This window comes from Rhamphochromis sp. 'chilingali' (genome assembly GCF_963969265.1).
Source record: "Rhamphochromis sp. 'chilingali' genome assembly, chromosome: 20".
Taxonomy (NCBI): Eukaryota; Metazoa; Chordata; class Actinopteri; order Cichliformes; family Cichlidae; genus Rhamphochromis; species Rhamphochromis sp. 'chilingali'.
In genome coordinates, this window is record NC_137947.1 from 21,071,920 (window position 1) to 21,093,288 (window position 21,369).

A 21,369-nucleotide genomic window follows, 5' to 3' on the forward strand; every position below is an offset into this window, starting at 1 on the left:
AAGAGTTAACAGGTCTCTGCTTCAAGTTTTTTTTAAATGTTTTCCATCAAATTATTTCACCTTTGGATGTATTGTCTTTATATTTTTATGTGTTTAAAAACATCATATAATATTTGTAAAATGTCTTTGTGCAGCCATTTGCACAAAGACATTTGTAGAAACTTTAATGGCAAACCACTTAATGGTGATATATGTTTCAGTCTGGACCAAAGTGTCAGCGCAGCAGACAAGCATTTCCATGCGTAGGACCGCTTTGTTATCCTAAAACTCCTGATCGTAGCTAAAAAGCACCAGAGTACATCAGGTTCTAGCTGAGCAAAGCACTCTTGAGTCTACTTATATTGCACATTTTCCAGCATGTAGCCTAGCCCATAGAAGGAAGAGAGTTTTTAATTGAATAATTGTTTGTACATTAGCAGAAGTCTAAGCGTTTTAGTCATTAAGTGCAAATCTTGCTCTTCAAGTGAAAAATGTAAATACTAATGTTATCAGTGTAAACTCCTGACTGCATAACAGAAAACCAGGAGTGTCTGTACAACTGAAGAAATCCTGTCAGTTTCCTAACACCAGGAAGCAGCTCAGCATAATTGTTCTGCCCTAACCTTGTTTAGTCTCTTTTATGACTGTGGGCAGCCAGGAGATCTGCTTTTATTGAGGTGTTTTTTTGTTGTTGTTGGGTTTTTTTTGCCGAAATCCAGATTACTGCACAACAGTGTCTGAGTTCTGCTTACACTGGCACCACAAGCCATAAACAGATTGCAGTTTGACAGGAGCTTATCCTGATAAAATAATAACGTGAGGAAGTGAAATAATTGTGTGAGTGGTTTTGCATAGTGCCATTATAACAGGATATTCAATTCAATCTTATTTATATAGTGTCAAATCACAACAACAACTGCCTCAAGACGGTTTCTATATTAAAGTAAAGACCCAACAAAAACCCCTGGGAAACCCCTAAAAATCAGATGATGCTGTATGAGCAAGCACTTTAGCGACAGTGGAAAGGAAAAACTCCCTTTTAACAGAAAGAAACCTCTGACAAAACCAGGTTCACAGAGGTGTGGCCATCAGCAGTGACCAGTTGGGGCTGGTTGAAAAATCAATCACTCAGTGTTAAACATGGCTTAGAAAGTCTGACTGATAAGAAGATCCGTGGGCTACTTGTTCCTTGTGAAACCAGTGAAAAACTGTGGGTGGTGTCAATCAAAAAAGACAGGCTACATACAGTATGTTCTTGATGCTTTACATCTTATATTGTGCAAATATGCAGAAATAATAAGGAAACTGCCTCAATACGAACTTCACTAGAAATTATGATATTTCCCTTATCTGACCCGTCATTTTTGTGATCAAACCACCCAAACTTTAACTAAAGCCAGTTTAAAAAGGAGTGATTTCTTTTACTGATTTGTAAGTTTCAGAGGACACTAATTAGTGAAAATGTCCTTTTGACAGAGACAGGATTAGAAAGTACTGAAAATAAAGGTGTTGTTGTAGATAGCAACCACACAGTCGATTTTGTCCTTTTAAGAAACTAATGGTTACAAAATTGTAAAAGCCAAAACTGTTTGGATATGCAGTCTTACTGAATGCATTAAATGAATGAAGGAAGTCATTTTTGTTGTTATATTCCTCAGCTGTTGTATGAGCGTATCTGTGTGAGGAGAAAAATCTCCACGTGGAAAGAGAGGCTGGATGTTGTTATGCTCCTGACCTGTGCTACAGGCTCATGGGATTTCACACACATCCTCACCTCTGCGGTGGGTCTCTGTTGCTTTTTGACAGCCTCTGTAACAAGCTGCTGGAACTCTTTAGACATGGCACTCTTAGACACTTGGACATGCTTGCGTAGTATGTGTGTATGTGAAAGCAAGAGGCAGGAACAATGTAGAAAGGCAAACTACAGACAGTAGAAGAACAGCTCCGGAATATGTCAAACCAAAGGGCTTCAGGATGACTGCAGGGGGAATGCTGTAAGTTAACCTTTCTTTCATTGTTGTCATAAATCTAAAACTGGATGAGAGCCAAAGCATACCTTTTGTGTGTTTTAAAAACAAAAGTAAAGATACCGTCACTGAAATTAGGGTGAGTTTTATGGAAGATTTTGGAGTGGGACACTGGAAAAAAATTTGCTTGTGCATTAAATTTGCCACAGTGACAGCTAGCTCCTAACAATTCCCGCAATCTAAACTATGAAGTACCTCGCTTTGTTTTTTTGCAAGGCTGATACCAAGCCTGACCCACTGCCTCACACCTCAAGCCTGCACTTCAGTGCAACCCTACACAGATGCTATACACATGTAACTAATAGGCTATTGCGAACACTCCTTAAAAGGAAGTGCAACCATCTGCCTATTGAACAGGCACTTGAAAGAGACAGAGAGGGAGAAAAAGCACACACTCTCCTCTATGTAAACATGCTTTAGCAGGAAGAGAGGGGTCTTTAAATGCTGAAGGCAGAAATTTTGGGTTGTGCAGGGGTACAAGAAGGGGAGGTGAAAGGGCCTTGCAATGTGCAAGGAGATGTTAAGTAGTCACACCTCCTAGCGAGTGCAAGTTGGAAAGAAGTGGGATATTATGCGGCAGAGGCAGAACAAAAGACAGCTCCCAATTCAGGGTGGCTGGATGTCAGATGATAGAGACCCATCACCTTTTTCAGTTGAAAAAAACCCAACATGGGATTAAATAATTATGTCCGTTAAGTATATGGCTTAAAGGAGGAAGTAGTGCAAGTGCTGTTACAGACACATGAAAGCCTTTGGAAGGAGGGTGCACTGCATGCATCTTGTTATGCCACACAAAACTCACGGATCTGCACTCTTTCTTTGCAGACATGCGTGCATGACAGAAGCACACCCAAAGAACCGTTGACTCTATCACTCACTGTGTTTCACTTTCACCAAACTACTTATAGGCATACAAACACAAGCATTGTCAGTTGGCAATGCTCAAACACTTGAGGGGCCACTGAGTCAACAAGGTGATTACAAGGATATCTTGAAAATGATCCAAGTACTGTATCGGCACAAAGAGGTGTGCTGCTGACAGGACTGGTTATAATACAGTACAAACACTTCTGCTGGCGGATGTAGACAGGCTTGCACAGACAGTTAACAAAGCACTAAACGTATTACAAACATGAACACTCACAGGGATGTGGACACACACACACACATACATACAGGCACACACGCACACAATCTCATGTCTCTGTTGCTCCTCTGCCTCATTCACTTAAACATTGCAGACCCAGCCTCCTCACCCCTTCCCGCCCTCTCTGCCTGTTTCTTTCCACACACTTGACAGTGGGTGTATCCTATTTCATTCAATAATATCAACCCAGGTGACATGACTGTACCTGGCACTGGTGCCTGAAATAGCTTTTAAATTTGATTCCTTAAATTCTCTAGGGAAGTCACAGTAGTCTCAGCTGTCTCTCAGTATCAAAAGCCTATTTCTTTGTTAACCTCTTGCAGATGAAACCAAACCCGATGTGTATATCTGGAGAGACAGACTTGATTAAAAAAAACAACAAACAAACACAAAAAACTCTCAAATAAATACACACAAGCATCATGGGTAGTTTTGTACATTTGGTTGGGTTTTTTTCCCCTACAATTTACAAATGCCCCTAAACGTGTCTCATGCAAGAAATCCATCATTGAGATTGTATTTACATACCATAGCTTGGTGTCAAGGTTAACATTATGGTTTAGGTAAGGTTTAAGGTTAAGCACTTAGTTTACATAGTTAAGGTTTAGCTATGGATGGAATGCACTGTGTCAATAAATGCCCTCGCAAAGATAGCACTGAAAATAAAAGGTGTTTTTTTTTTTTTAGTTGTTGTTGTTGTTGCTTCTCTGCTTCACTGTATCTGTTAGTCATTCTTCCCCATACTCACAAAATGGAGAACAGCAGTCAAATAGGAGAAACACTCAAAAGACCGGGAAGAGAAAACAACCTCTATCCAAAATATGAAAACCACACAATTTGCTTTCAGGACATTGGATGAACACTTATCGATATATGCAAAGGACAGACACACACATAGAGATTCTTTGATCAGTTAAAGAAATTAATTGGCAGTCATTTGAGTGTGAGAATCTGAAGATCTGTGGTTCATCCCTATTCAATCTCCAAGGTGGGCAAGATGATGAACCTCAAGTTGGCCCAATAGCAGCCATGTGTAAGGAAAGGACTTACGACAAAATACACTTATTAAGAAAGTATGTGTCTGTGTCCACAGTATGTCTTTTGAAAAGACAGTATAAATGTAGTCCATTTACTTTTCAGCATACTGTAACTAACCCTCCACTTCCACAATCAGAAGTTTGATCACCTCCTTCAGCCCCTGATTTCTCATCATTGTGTGAATGTGCATTGACAGGGTTATATGAATGTGTGCTTGAATGTGTGAATATGGTGGGTTGTCTAAAGCTCTTTTGAGTGTCTGATAAGAAGAAACAAAGGTATTACATAAATTCATCATTTAATGTCAAAGAAAAAAAATAGGTTAGATGAATGTATATGTGTATATGAAATGAAAAAAACAGTTTTAGACAGTGGAGGATTCTATACAAAGTCCCTCTTAAGTTGTGGGTGCACATGAAACAAGTGCAAATTCACTCTAGCTAGTGTAAAAAAGCATTAGAGGCATATCCATGTAAATTATAAATAATTGAAATGTGAAGCTGTTAGACACACATTCATAAACAAGCAAGGAAATTTAAAAGCAGCGGCCTGGAAGATGATCGCAGAAAAAGCTGTCCTTGGTAAGTTCTGCAAAGCAGTCAGCCTAAGATGTCACACGAGACACAAGAGAAGTAATAGATGGCTGCATGGGCCAGATAAGCACAGACTGCAACTGTGCAGTAAAGCAAAAAAAAAAAAAAGGAACAAAAACTGAACATGAAATCACCATAAAGAAATAAACAAGAGTGCTTCTGTTGCAACGTCAGTCCTAAGCCACATATCTATTATAGACGCACTAGTCAATGTTATAAAACTGTACTATATTTAGATTAAAAAAAAGTATGCGGCCCTGTGCAATCTCTAGTCAGAAAAGGGAAAGGAAGACAAAAAAGACAATACAGCACCATACAAGGTTTACAGTTGTTCCATAATATGATAAACTCACATACTGAGGACAGAGACACCTTGAGAGCTTTAACTCTGAAACATCCTCACTGCGTGCTATTGGCCGAGTGTCACAACAAAGATTATAGCCTACAATTATGCTTTATATTGAGTGCTTGCTGGCTAATGAACCATGAATGCTAATAGTGACAGACAAGAGATGGACCGGCCACAGAGACAGCTGGCTTTTGCCACCGAGGCTTCCAATTATTGGTCTGTCAGAAAACATCCAACAACAAGAGGGAGACACGTGAAATAGTGTATTCAAAAGTGTTATGTGGCAAGTATAACAATAGGGTTGGTTTAAAAAGAAGCCAGAGATCGAACAGTGATGGACTAGCAAATATATTCGAGTCGGATAATCAATTTAACAAGGGCTTCTTGTCTTCTCGGATTCTCAGAACCAACTACGTAGCACATGAGACACATTCTGAAATTAGCATAATGAGGCAAGCTACTGTGCTAATGCACATATGGACTAATATCTTGAACAATAAAACTGCTAGCATTTATGGGGGGCCCTGCATCTAGTGAATGATGATCTGTGGGATGTAATAGTTCCCATCCGGCATACTGACAGAAACATTATGAGGATGGAGAGTGATGAGATCCTCATAAGCCTCCAGTACTGTATGGAGCCATGCTGAGAGGAAAAAGACTCTCTTTGACTCCTTTTGCACTTACAACACAGCTAATATGAGTGGGAGCCCTCACTGTGAGACACAAGACAGACCACAACACAATATTATATAAGTGGCTGAGCCATAAAAATCATACTCAGGCGATAATAAAATGATATCTGAGAAGATATTTTCCTGATCTCGTTTTGCTTCTTCGGGTGCCTTCATGTGTTTTATAATACTGTCTAGAAACCCAAATCTTAAGGCTTAGATACTAGATACTGTGTATAAAATCACTTATACTGTGCATGCAATGACATAACAAATCATCCTTTTTCCGAACAGCAACCCTCTGGTATGTTTCAAAAAATTAGGCATGACTTGAGGAGTGTCATTTGTCATGATGACATTACACCTGCAGTGTTGCAGTGAAATTCCAAATACTCTTTGCCAGAGTGCTTGCTGTGTAAATCACAATGTTTATTGATACTCCGCTGCTGGACTCATCAGAATACGCACTAAAATCAGCGAAACATCAGTAACTCTGCTGACGTTCTGCAGAAAACCTTGCTGAACAATGGGGTTTTTAAATTTCTGTTAAATTCGTTTATTACCCCTGTGAAAGAAGTCACATTTTTTCCCAGTACATGTGCAGCCATACAATAATGTTAAGTCAACTCTTCCTTGCTGCAATAGCAATAATGAAGTTTGCTGGGTTTTCTCTTTTGAACTTCCTCTTTTTTAATCAGCTGGACCATTTTTCTCAACCGTTAGGCTCTTGTGTGTATCTTTGCAGATGTCAACCCCAAAGAATGAGGCTCAGAGGCCCTTAAACTTATTTAAACAGTGCTGAGAGCAAGTATATTACTCAGTGCTCTGGTTAGTGGCAGAAGATAAACACCATAACCACTCCAGTGTCTTGGTAATTTCCGAGAACTATGATACAAAGGTTGTAGCCACTTTTTTAGCCTTAAACTTTAATATATATACTCATACCAATCAGAAGAGCCCCACTGGTGTACATTCTCTCTCATTATCTAATCCTCTGTACAGAATTTCTTCCTGTAGGCTAACAACTTTATCTCCTGCTTTTCAATTATAAGTGTTTAGAGGGAGAAAACTAGAAAGACAGAAGGGCTCAGAGAGAAGAAGTTAGACATATAAAAAGCAGGAGCTCAGAAAGATACAGCAGGAAGGAAAATCCCACAGTGGCCTGGATTCGACTGATATAATTCGCTATATCTCTTTCTGTTTTTCTGTTATGTTATCTTGTAGTTGAGCTTCACAAGCTGTGACGGAAGCCCCACCAGTGGGCCACAGAGCTGCTGCAGGTGGGGCATAGACAACCTTAGACAACCATGTCAAACTTTATAACATTCAACTCACATCCTTATACAGTGTTAATGATTGAATTGTTGGATCTGGGGCATGAATGTTTCCCATTTCTAGAATGAGGCGCGCAAGAAAAAGTTTGTACTCTGCAAAAAAAAGTCTGACTTGGTGATCATCCATAAACAGCAACATGTATCTAATGAATTTTAGATTTAAGGGTCATCTACAACATGTATTTCCTGCAGGCATTTCTAAATACTTTAGTATATGGCTATGATTCTTCTACAAATGAAAGCACAAAACTGTAATAAAGTCTTGGCTTGCTGAAGATGCAGGTCAATGAATGAATGTGGGAAAACACTAGCAAAACACCTACATTAAACATCAACTTGTTGACACACAGGAGCTGAGATGAATCCATCATACGTAGTCTTCTCAGTAAACTGACGTCAAACTTGCTGCATGGCTTTGAGTCAGAATCTTTTGAATAATTAGTCAAATAGAAACGCCAGATAACTACTGTGATATTCAAACATTTAAGGTAATAATATTTAAAGCAATTATATAAATAATAATAATAAATAATATAATTAATAATTAAGTTAAAGTAAGAAATTGCAAAAATGAAGGGGTGATTGAATAATTTGTGAATGAGCGGCTGACAGTCACCTTTGTTTGAACCAATGAACGTCATTAGCATTGTTCATTGGATCAGCTGACGATCAGCTGCTGGGTGCACATGAGTTGGAGTACACGTCCTGCCTGAACAAACACTACGCTTCACTGACTTACTTCATCTATTCTTCTTTCATGTCCCAAAATGGCCAGAATCATTCACTCACACTGAAAACTCACAGTGAACTGCTACACGTGCTAACAAAAACCTCAAATAAGAAGACTTTTATCTCGTTCACACACGCACGCAAAAAAATTGGGAGGGTCAAAGTGTGATTTTTTGGAGAATAACTTGGGTAGAATAAAGTTTGATTGAGGTCGATTTTAAAGTGTTCAAACTTGAAACAGGTTCCTTCATGCTGATTAACTATTATGCTGCTGTGTGAGTGAACTGCTGTACAGCAACATCAATAAAAGCTTTGGTGTTAGAAAACAGTACACTTTATTGCTTGGTTGTTATGGACACAGAGACGTTAAACCAGGAATCACAATTTAAATCCACATCCGGGACCTGTCATTGTAATGGATGCATATTGGCCCACTGACTTGTTTATCTACGTGACACAATGCTACTCTTTTCATGCCTCGTTTATCGAGGGCAACACTGTGTAAACACGGCTCAAACTTATGATACAATATACCTCGCAAATAAATGGTGCTTTTTTTCTCACCTACAAACTCTTCTGCTCTGTTGTGCAGTAATCCGTGCCTTTATTTCATCATGCACGAATTATTGCTGCTCACTTTTTTCGCTGCTCAAGCTCTGCCAGCCCAAAGGCAATACCACATAAAATAAGACAAGCTTCCCTGCAACAGCTTCCCCTGAAATTTCAAATTGATTTTAAGATCTAACAGTTTTGTAAAGCCAAATGAGGCCTGTGCTCAGCTTACATCACTGACCATTTGACCTCTGTCGGATTTGATTTCAACACTATTAAAGTGTCTATATGGGTCCACACCAGAGAGTGTTAATTTAACTCTTTTTGGAGAGTTGGTACATTAACTCTGATTTAGTGTTAAACACCAAATCTGTCTGGAGTTGATAATTTAACACTTGGTGTTAAGAGTTTATATATTAACTCTCAAAGAGTATTTTAGTTTAACTACGTAAGAGTTATCTTCTAATTCATTCTAAAAAGCGGGAATTTTACTGTTCTGAACTTCTAGAAATTTATTTTGGAAATAAACATTTACTAAAAAGACGCAATGGTTTTTGAAAAACATTTATTCTGAACTGTGCACCACAATTTCAAAACATTTTCTGAAAGATGTAACAGTATACATGTTCTCACTTCATTAGAATTTTGTTTATCAAAAGGTCTGACATGGTAAATGCAAATAACAGCATTCTCATCACTTATTTCTTCAATACAATATGCATGTCCTTCATTCATCCCTTTGTGGAACTTCAACGCACTTCTGCTCTCCCCCATATTCCATCTTCACAAGCATATCCTGTGCGGAGATTGAATAAAAATTAGTTGACACTAATTATTGGCACAAATAATCCAGTAAACAATTGCAGCACAGAAAAAAGAAAAGAAAAAGGAATCCTCTTTGAGCCATTACTTGTGTAAAGTATTTTCACAAAAGACAAGGACACAGGCAACAGGTAATACTGAACTAAATGTAAAACCTCAACCTTTTTCATTTTTACCTAAACCGTGTGCACAAAACTCTGGAGGGATCTATACTAATGTAGAATCCAGTCAGGACTTCTGCTACTGCTGTTTGCTCGTGTTTTTTTTTTAAATTTTATTTATTTATTTATTTTTTATGGGCGATCGTTTTCAGGCTTCAAGTAGCACCATTATACCAACATTTCACATTCTAGACATTGTTTTAGGTGTATTTGACCAAAAGTTTGACTGAAAATTCACATGCAAGCTTTTTTTCAAGGCTGTGGTATTTGCCCGCAAACAATACCTTTCAGCTAGCTAAAACAGAATATTATGCTATCACCGAGCAACATGGCTAATGCCTTTCACACAGCTTTGTCTCAACTCCAAAGAGCCACAGAAGTAAAAGCTCATAATAATAATTGAAACAATCTTTGAAAAAAATGACTTACCAAGCATGGCAAACAACTCAAATATGTAGAGCAAAATGTTCTGAAACGGCTTCACTTCAGCTTCGATTGGAGCCGTGCTGGGGGCGGAGTCTGTGAATTTACTCTGTTGGTGTCATAGCCCCTCTAGGAGTTCAGAGTTAAGAGGTCAAGAGTTAATGTTTCCATTGTAACACCTCAAGATTTGACAGAGAAACACTCATTTTTAACACTCGATTTTAACTACTATCATTTTACACCTCAGAGTTACATTAAAAGAATGTGACTCTGCTTAGAGTAAAATTAACTCTACTTTTGCAAGAAGACTATTAACACCAAAACATTTAACACTTTTGAATTTGCTGTGTACTCACTTGAGCAGTAAATTTGTTTCAAGATTCATCCTGTAACCTAAAAGCAAGCACACTTTCACTGTAAGATCTGCCAGAGAACGTGTAGGTCAGGGTCAACATTCAAGTCTTTGCTTTAAAAAATGAGTTTTATTATCTTTGCCTTGTCTTCTACACATGGACAAACTTTATCCTTGGCCAAACAAATATCTGCATAAATTGCGAAAGTTTTCAACCACAGAATAGTGTGTTTCTTTTAGAATACGTTTCTTTATTCATTATTTCGGTGAGAATGATTCATAGCGTGTCATGACTTTCCACTAATGAGAAGGTCTACTATTTTTCAACTGTGCTATTTACTTTTGTTTTTTCTTTTCCATTAAACAAATTGGCAGATTCACTTTTCACTGTTATGGTGGAGTTAAATTTAGAGCCTAACCAAAAATACCATATTTGGCTCCTTGTGTCTGTCAGCTTTGTGGACATTTAATGAATACTTTTAAAGAAGCACTCTCCCTTTCTGTCTCTGTGGGTGGACAGAATGAGGGTATTTCGGAAATGCAATATTGCTGGCTGACGCATGCTGCATCCACATTGAAAGTAAAGCTCTGATTTGCCACCTGTATGCATGCAGTCTATTCTGAACCCAAGAGGTTTTTAGTCAGTAGCGGCTTTTTTGAGCCCAACCGTATCATTAAGCCATGTGTATGTGTGCAGCTAATAGATGCTGCAAAATACATACTTACAGTATAACTGTCTGTGCTGATATGCAAGCACTCTACATACAACCCAACTATTAGTTAAGGCGATACTTGTGTGGCTTACATGCACAATAAGACTTGCTGTAGTTATTTGACGGTGTGTTCTGTATTGCTTTATATTGCCAAGTTATAAAACTGGCATTTTGGAGATTAAACATTAAACTTTATACCACTATAATACAACGACAATGCTGGTGTGGAGATATGACCAAAGACACTTTAATTTTAGTAAGCAAGGAACACAATGTACCTTCTACTGTGGTTTCATTTTATGTGGACGAGAGAGAGTATTTGAAGTCAAAATCTGCATTTGGCATCCTTAAGTTTTAATGTATCAGCACCATTTTCTTAATTAATTTGTCAAACAGTAATGCAGTAGAAAAAGCTCCCTAGACTGCGTGGAATCAAAAGGGGAACGCTGACAGCTTGCCTTAGTGGACAACAAAAGAAACGTAGGCTGGTGTGAAATGACAATACTGCCGATATTTACACTTTCTCACATCTCTCCCTCACTTAGGCATGCATATAATAATTAGACTTAAGATAAGTGCCTTTTTTTTTTTGTTCAAATTGTTGGGAATTTTGACATGCAACATCTGAAATATGTAATTATCACTCAGGAGGGAATTTGTTTCTCAAAAGTAACCTTTTTTTGGTATTATTCAGATGGTGCTAAGCATGCTCAGACAGCAGCATGACCCAAGTATGTGCTAACTTACTGAGAAATAACCACAAAAGCAATCAGAATGCTTTTTTCTAAACAAAATCCCTGTATTTCTGCATGTTGTGAGCATACAGTAATAAATGCTCAGAAGCTGCCTTCAGAGAGGCACACTTAGTACAAGAACGCCTGTGACAATTAACCACCACCTCTGGTGTTTCTCTGTTTTATGTGTGAATCCGTCACCTCTAAATACACCACTGACTGGCAAGGATACAAGTCACAGTCTGCGAGTTTACAGTTAACTTTCCTTGTGAATGTCTTTTTTAAAAATTGCTGCGTGATAACTGCTTTCATGTTATGCACTGAAGATATGCCGCCATGCCTGGTGCTCGCATCATTTTAAACACCAAATTCGTTAACTGCAATCGGAGAAACAACAAAAATTGTCAAGTTTATGCACGAATCATTTCACATGAATCGTAAACAGTATTAGTGACATATCAGTGGAAAGATGTGCAATGCAGTGAAAGTTAGAGATAAATGTGACAAACTTTGAAGTATTAATAATCTTCTAGTGTGAGTGTCGACGTGTGCTTTAACTCACAACTTTTTTGGGGGGGGGCCTCGGAGATGAAGCATCACTTCTCATTTGATCCATCTAACTTAAATTCATTACGTTAATGGCGAGAGATACATTTATGATGCTGCTCTTCAATCTGCTATATTATTTTTTTCCACATACAGAAGCCTGCTCCAAAGAACTGTAATGCAGAGATCAGGCATTTTGTAGTGTAGCTTTTCTTGGACTATTTCCAGAATATTGTGGTACTATAAAAGACTCTCTTGTTCCCAGAGGATGAAGACTCATCCATCATACAGGCATTATATTAGCCCATGAGCAAGATGCATTACAGCTGATGTGAAGTTACCACTGAAATATGAACACACTAAGGGGTTGATGGAACCCACAGTAGACTTGTAGGATTTTATGTAATTAGAGGTCGAACTACTTCACCCTTTAGGTGGTCATCTGCTATAGTCCTTGTCACAAAAATAGAAAACTTAAACTAGAACTTCAAATTATGTTTTGCGTGTTGTTGAGCATGACCTAACCTGATGTCAGTGTACACTTAAACTAACACTGGCTGAGTACATGTTGCACTGCAAGTTAAAGTCGATGGGGAATTTTTTTTATCTCCTTACTCGTTTTCTACCTGAGAGCGAGCAAGCTGATCATAATCGATACTATTATTTCATGTTTTTAAACTTACCTTTTCCCCAAGTACATATAGTGCAAGACTTTGTTGATATGGATTCTGAAAGCACAGATTTCTACCAAGGACAAGAGTCCAATAATCTGACAAAATGTAGATTGAATATATCAAAGTCTTGCTGAGATATGACTCCACTTCTGTGTATCAGCTTTGCTATCAATTTTAATTGGCTGTCAGAAATGAACACCTTTAAAAGCACAAATTCTCTAACAGTAAGTCAGAAAAAAGATCTGTACCAATTTCAGCAGGCAAAAATGCAATTTGATGTCCCTGAGTTCTCAGATAAATCCTGCAGTACCTCATTTGGGGAAAATTGATGGAAATTGTAATAATATTAACAAAACATATTTCAGAAATTATTATCCCGATGGAACAGCAAAGCCTGCAAAATTTGATGGAGGAGTCAGACTGCATGTATTCAGAGTTTCTTTAATAATGGACTAAATATTTATCCAACTAAAAATAAATACTATAAATTCAAATAGTTGTGATTTAATATATTATGTCAATCACATACTACTTGACATAATGACCACTAACAATTCCTAACAAATTAAACTGATCTATTGTTTAATTAGCACAGCATTCCTGAAGTACTGCACATCAGCTATTCGCTTGCCATCCTCCTTCATGCCTGCTTAGAGAGTTACCATGCAACAGTTCAGTGCTTAGAGAAAATTGACTTCAACAGTGTTGAAGCTGTCATATCTTCCAGTACTAATGAAAAGATGGCAAGTAGTTATTTTTTTTCCAAGGCTTTCACTTCCTCTTTACTTTTGTTTAGATCCTGCGCTGCACAGTATATATAGTCCACGGCTTGAACAAACATGTCAGTCACACTGGAAATGTAGTAAAACATGTCAAATAAAACATTCATATTGACTTACTAAGCTGTGGCTGGAAAATTGTCTGTTATTATAGTACAATATTTTCACGCTTCTACCGAGCTGTTGGCTCAGCTTGCAAAATAAAAAATGAAAAAGTTCTTTAATAATCGTCAATGATAAAAACAAATAATGAATAATCCCAGTGACTTTGATTCTTTCCTTTTTTTTCTTACAGTTCTTCTTCTAAGTTTAGTCATCCTCTGTGCTCTGCTTCTTTTAAAGGAAATCCAGTTGGTAACACCATAGCTCAGTAGAAAACGCACACCTCTCGCACATATTCATTGTACACTTTCTTCAGTCCCCTTAAAGCTTTACTCTAGCTCATCCTTCAATCACCCTTTTCCTGTCTCCCTCTTCAGACTCTGACACTCCATTTCTTTGTTGCCTTCAGTAGTTTAGGGATTTGTTGCACAGATATCACTGGGCTACTCGGAGGCTTAAATGACAAAGGGACCAGGCTGGATGAGATTTCATTGATCAGACACAGGCTACTATAGTGGATTCTTGTGATTGGGTTCGTGGTTTGGCTGTGGGCAGCATCAAGCCGTCTAATATTGCATATCACATTCTTAAAGACTCTCCCTCACCTCCTCCATTATCACAAGCCGTCTGCACAGTGTTTGGGTTACGAGCTGAGACCCAGTCAGAAAAGAATGATCTTAAATGCCATTTGTGCAGACACTGAACACTATTCAACACCTCGAAAATGATTGTTTTCAGGATTTCAGTATGTATTGAGTGCTTTTTGTTTGCAAGAAAAAAAACAAACCCTGTATCCAAATGTCAATCACACTGTGTGTTTGGTTGGTACAAATGATATTTCCTGTCTTGATACAGACTGACTTTACTCGAGTCCACACAAAGAACTAAAAAGGTCACTTTAATCGCTGTAACTAGTTTCAAAGCACTCGAAATGATATTATATGTTAGCCATAAACTACACATTCTTTACCCTCAAGTCTTTTATATTTGTACTATAGATATCTTATTTCTAAGCATTTATTAATGTGCACATAAATGACACTTCATTTATGTGCACTTTAATGCATTTGAAGTTTAAAAAGTATATCTGCACAAAGCCACACCAATTTGTTCACCAGGGTAAGTGATGGTGACGTTGTGAGTTTGAATCCCCTGTGTAATGAATGATAAACAGTAAATAAATATAGTGGTATTGGGATAGTGGTGAACTGCCTTCTAGGCAGCTGAGCCAGGTTTGATTCCCTGCCATCACAGAGCATAAAGATATCCAAGGCATGAGATGCAGGAGGTCTTTCTAGCACATCCTGTGTTTACAGTATTGTATAAATGGCAGTGTTTGTTCCTTGTTTTTGCATCTGAAGGTTTAGCTGCTCAGCACTTTCATTATAGACTGTATAATGAAAAAAAGGCTACTAATTCTAATTCCGTGGGACGGTGATGAAATCATCTTAACAAAATTCATTCCTTTAAGACAAAAATTATATGATAAAAACAAAGTAAGACAAATGCTCGGTAGACCACAGTTCCAGGGCTGTTCAACACACTTCACCTTTGACTGACCTCAGCTCTACTCATCACCTATAACTTAGTGAAAGAGAAGACAGTGCTAATCAAGCAGATTTCTATGGAAGCACAAGTCAAAATTCTGGGCTATTATCTCAGAATTCTGACTCACTAATTCGACTTACTAACAGGAAATTGAGAAAATAACTTAAAATTTTGAGTTAGTAAGTCAAAATTCTGGGATAACAATCAAAATAATGGTTTTTTTTTTTCAATATTGAAAATGATCTTCCACAGCTCTCTTGTAGAAGCTAATTCAAAATGACTTTAGCACTAAATCAAGATACTTTAAGGCCAGTTTGTGAAAAAAAAAGCACAACAAGTTCTATACTGTATGTTACACGTTCATTTCAGCAGATGGTGATCCAAAGGTTGTAATCCAGTGACCTCGACCGAATGAGTTCGGCTAGATAAACACAGGAAAATGTTTGTCTGTGTGTTTGCCCCAGTTCACCATATGTAAGTATTGTCAAAGTGTTGCTCTTCCGACTGACGTGGAAAGAACATCACATACAATTCTAACATATCCTTTGCTTATCAAAAAGGGTACAAATGGCAACATAACATTTTACAAACTGTAAAAGAACATTTCAATACGTGCACAGAAAGCTGCTTGAAGATTATTTAATAGTTAAATACTAATGTCAGCATCCCACGATGCTGATGCAGGTAAACTGTGTTCTATAGCCACTGTGATAGTTCAGTGTGTACTATTTGCTGATTGGCCCAAAACAAAAAGTAAAGCTGAGGTTTACAGGAATGTCATTAGCTCAGCAGGTATTTGAAGCATGTAATGATTCTAGATTTCATCTCAGACCACCAGTGGTACAGCTTGAGAGACAAATTGACCAAACATCCTAATCTTCCACAGTTACCACAGTTTATGCATGAGATAAAAAAAATCTTTATATTATTCACTAAAGGAAAATGACTTCAATAAATAATGAGCATTTTTTGAAACATACACTAACTAACATATGATTCTGTGCCTTTTCTAGAAGAAACAGTTTGAGTACTCCCACTTAGGACACTGTTCACCTCTTCTGTATTATTTTAGGTAACTGAACTACAGGTTAATGCACGTTTCTTAGAAAGATTAGCAGACTATGTGCACTCTGGAAACAAATCCCGTTATTTATTTATTGTTTTTGGATAGTTACATTTTGCAAATTTACTGTTTTATTTCAAGAGATTTGCATCACATGTGGGCATAAGTCATTAACCCTCACATGTGGTGCAAAGTCCATTAATAGCCACTTGATGACAGCTATGTTCTTGTCCTTTAGGAGAAACACATTACTGTGATGGCTGTAGACTTCATGTGGTGAGAGCAAATGTTGTTTACTAAATATTTTCTGTTTGGGAGGAATAATTGTTGTTGATTTTTTCCTCTACCTGAAATTGGACTTTGAAATTCTTTTTCTAGTGGACTTTGCTGAGACGCTAAGTGCTCTATATTAGCATTTAATCTCCTGGAAAACTTCAAATATCCCTTAATTGAGGATAATGCATGCTGGCTTGTTACTGAGTGAAAGCAGCAAGGCTTGTCTCTTTTAATAATAAGTGAAAGCTAATAGTGGGTGTGAAAACTGAACAGCAGAAGTAGAATTAAAAGATAAGTTAGCAAAAACTAATTTGATGATGCCTTCAAGATGATGCAAGTTGGATGCAATTTCTAAGAGGTTTTAGCAAACTACATGGGGGTAACTGGAGTCAAATTAAGGCAGAGAGGAAAGTATCCATGATTGTCATTAGCTGAGAGTGTCATACATAAAAAAGAATCTCAGTTAAGTAGGTCTTATTAAATAACTGCATTAGATTGTGCAGACAAGCAACGGGAAAAATATAGGTATTCTCTGTTTCTCTTTCCAGAGTTTCACAGTAGGGTGTTTTCTTTTTAACCAAATGGCAAAATCAGCACAGTAATTTCTAGTCAGATAATAAATCACCACTACCCTAGAGACATATGCAACACAGAATTCATGATGGATAGCCATGCTGTTAAAATGTGAAAAGGCACAGTTTGGAAGGAGACAATTCAGCGCCATAGTGTTTGCCAGAAGGCATTTTGCCCATATGAAAGTGCCCATTATCATGAAAAATAATCTTCAGGGAAATAGGTGATTTTAAACTATGTTGCCCAGGGTGATAACAATGATAACACAGAGAGTGAAAAAAACAAACAAAATCACAGAGCACAGTGTGTGACACAAACATATAATACACAAACTATGTGTAAACAGAATCTGTTTAACCGAACGTAGAGAGAAGAGATAAACAGACAAAAAAAGCAAAAGTGCAAACAGGTTGCAGCAGCTGAAGACAGAAATATTAGGAAATAGAGGATGCCAGTGAAAATACAAGCAGATAACGAGGCGTGACATTAGGATGTGAGAGGCAAAAAAGAGGGAGGTCAAGGTAAGAGGAAAAATATCAGTACATAAAAACTAGTTATGACCTATAATGGACTGAGGTGATTATGTGGTTGTAACATTTGACAAGGCAGGTGGAGTTGTGGGAGCTGAAGTGCAGGATAGTGTGTTGAGGTGGAAAAGGAAGGCAATGTATCATCTCTTCTGGGGTAAATTGTGTGTGACTGCTTTGCGTGTCCATCATTTCTCTCTATGGTCTAATTACAGCCGGTTCCACCTGGCTACACCATTCTGTCCTCTTCAGAGCAGAGTGATGGTAAGCTATAGCCAAGATATATATATATATATATATATATATATATATATATATATATATATATATATATATATATATATATATATATATATATATATATATATACACACAGTGGGGCAAAAAAGTATTTAGTCAGCCACCGATTGTGCAAGTTCCCCCACTTAAAATGATGACAGAGGTCAGTAATTTGCACCAGAGGTACACTTCAACTGTGAGAGACAGAATGTGAAAAAAAAATCCATGAATGCACATGGTAGGATTTGTAAAGAATTTATTCGTAAATTAGGGTGGAAAATAAGTATTTGGTCACCTCAAACAAGGAAAATCTCTGGCTCTCACAGACCTGTAACGTCTTCTGTAAGAAGCTTTTCTGTCCCCCGGTGGGAGGTTTATTGAAGTGACAGCTTGCTAAGGCCAATTGCTGTACTGACAAGATATTCATTGTTAGACAGCCCCCAAGTAGTCAACAGTATGACATCATGAAAACCCATGTAATATTGACTTAGTGTCTGGGGGCAAGGGCCAATGTTTCAGGATTTCCATTACATTTAGCAGATAATGGATAACTGACATCAGAGCTGAGATTTCCTGTTGTGCTTCCTGGTCATTGTGGGCTTAAAATGGGCTGAAAATAAATGCAACCCCCACCCCCCGGGTCTAAGCTTAAAAAAAAACATAAATAAGTCTGCCCTGCAGGAGTAGTTGATCACGGATGTATTGCAGCACAGGGTCAGTTAGTCCATCCATGATCATTTCAAGATCATTTATTCTATTATTACACACCGTTGTTCTTCTTAAAACTTGTAGATGTTTCAAAGGCTTTGAGGATGAGGACTAACCTGTATGTGTGCCAAATATAAAAATGTTTTTGGATAACTGTGTTAGCAGGAATCACTGTATTGTAAACTTTCCCAAATTGGCAGAAGAGCGGGATAGAGCTGCTACACTGAGGATGTGCTATTTTGAGCTGTAAATCCAAAGAAGGTAGTATATATATTGTTAAATAAATGACAGGAAAAGCAATGATTTTAGGGTAGCAGTTGTTGCTGCCAATCAATTTGGGAAGTCTGTCAACCTACAGTAAGAAAGATAATTCACAACTGGAAAAAGGGGAAGACGCCAATCGTTCCAGGAGTGAACTAAAGCTACAGCAATTAAAGTGACCTTCGATGTTCTATGTGTGCACTAGAGTAAATTCAGTCCTTATTAAGACAGGAAAGGCTTGACTGACAAGACTCCTGGGACAATGTCCTTTGGACAGATGGGACAAAAGTGGAGATATTTGATCAGAATACAGACATAGCAAACAAAAACCAAACTCAGCATCTCAGCACAAAGACTTCATAGCAACTGTCAAGCACATTGATTTGGGCTTGTTTTGCAACCAAAGATTTGGGCACATTACAGTCAGTGAGTTAAATATGAACTCCTCTGTATACTAAATTATTCTTGTGTCAAATGGGAGGCTGTCTGTCTGACAGCCAAAACTGGGACTTGCAACGGGACAATAATTCCAAACACAGCAGAGGAAAAGAAACATGGTGTTGCACTGACCCAGTCAAAGCCCAGACCTTAACTCGACTGACATGCGGTCGATGCTAAAAACGCTCTGGATAAATGAAAGCCTGCAAACCTCAATGAGCTGAGCCAATTTTGTAAAGAAGAGTGGCTTATAAAGTCATACAGAAAAGGAATTCTTCAACGTGTTGAATCATGTGGTGTACTTCTGCTTCTGCCTTTTAGATTTAGGTAATTTCAGTTCAGTTTTGTTTATATAGCGCCAAATTGCAACTACAGTGGGGCAAAAAAGTATTTAGTCAGCCACCGATTGTGCAAGTTCCCCCACTTAAAATGATGACAGAGGTCAGTAATTTGCACCAGAGGTACACTTCAACTGTGAGAGACAGAATGTGAAAAAAAAATCCATGAATGCACATGGTAGGATTTGTAAAGAATTTATTCGTAAATTAGGGTGGAAAATAAGTATTTGGTCACCTCAAACAAGGAAAATCTCTGGCTCTCACAGACCTGTAACGTCTTCTGTAAGAAGCTTTTCTGTCCCCCACTCGTTACCTGTATGAATGGCACCTGTTTGAACTCATCATCTGTATAAAAGACACCTGTCCACAGCCTCAAACAGTCAGACTCCAAACTCCGCCATGGCCAAGACCAAAGAGCTTTCGAAGGACACCAGGAAAAGTATTGTAGACCTGCACCAGACTGGGAAGAGTGAATCTACAATAGGCAAGCAGCTTGGTGTGAAAAAATCAACTGTGGGAGCAATCATCAGAAAATGGAAGACATACAAGACCACTGATAATCTCCCTCGATCTGGGGCTCCACGCAAGATCTCATCCCGTGGGGTCAAAATGATCATGAGAATGGTGAGCAAAGATCCCAGAACCACACGGGGGGACCTGGTGAATGACCTGCAGAGAGCTGGGACCGAAGTAACAAAGGTCACCATCAGTAACACACTACAACGGCAGGGAATCAAATCCCGCAGTGCCAGACGTGTTCCGCTGCTGAAGCCAGTGCATGTCCAGGCCCGTCTGAAGTTTGCCAGAGAGCACATGGATGATACAGCAGAGGATTGGGAGAATGTCATGTGGTCAGATGAAACCAAAGTAGAACTTTTTGGTATAAACTCAACTCGTCGTGTTTGGAGGAAGAAGAATACTGAGTTGCATCCCAAGAACACCATACCTACTGTGAAGCATGGGGGTGGAAACATCATGCTATGGGGCTGTTTTTCTGCCAAGGGGACAGGACGACTGATCCGTGTTAAGGACAGAATGAATGGGGCCATGTATCATGAGATTTTGAGCCACAACCTCCTTCCATCAGTGAGAACTTTGAAGATGAAACGAGGCTGGGTCTTCCAACATGACAATGATCTAAAACACACCACCCGGGCAACAAAGGAGTGGCTCCGTAAGAAGCATTTGAAAGTCCTGGAGTGGCCTAGCCAGTCTCCAGACCTCAACCCCATAGAAAATCTGTGGCGGGAGTTGAAAGTCCGTGTTGCTCGGCGACAGCCCCAAAACATCACTGCTCTTGAGAAGATCTGCATGGAGGAATGGGCCAAAATACCAGCTACTGTGTGTCCAAACCTGGTAAAGACCTATAGTAAACGTTTGACCTCTGTTATTGCCAACAAAGGTTATGTTACAAAGTATTGAGTTGTATTTTTGTTATTGACCAAATACTTATTTTCCACCCTAATTTACCAATAAATTCTTTACAAATCCTACCATGTGGATTCATGGATTTTTTTTTCACATTCTGTCTCTCACAGTTGAAGTGTACCTCTGGTGCAAATTACTGAACTCTGTCATCATTTTAAGTGGGGGAACTTGCACAATCGGTGGCTGACTAAATACTTTTTTG

The 21,369-nt window shown here is 38.3% G+C and overlaps 1 protein-coding gene and 1 long non-coding RNA gene across 2 annotated transcripts in view; both read right to left on the reverse strand.

Moving 5' to 3' along the window:
• Positions 1–21,369, reverse strand: part of chrm3a (cholinergic receptor, muscarinic 3a) — an 85,190-nt gene that overhangs the window by 9,702 nt on the left and 54,119 nt on the right. The window lies entirely within an intron of this gene.
• LOC308388461 lies at positions 8,971–9,978 on the reverse strand. Its single transcript, XR_013970101.1, has 2 exons — positions 9,835–9,978; positions 8,971–9,218 (listed from the first exon to the last, which is right to left on the reverse strand). It is a non-coding gene; the product is annotated as an uncharacterized lncRNA (long non-coding RNA).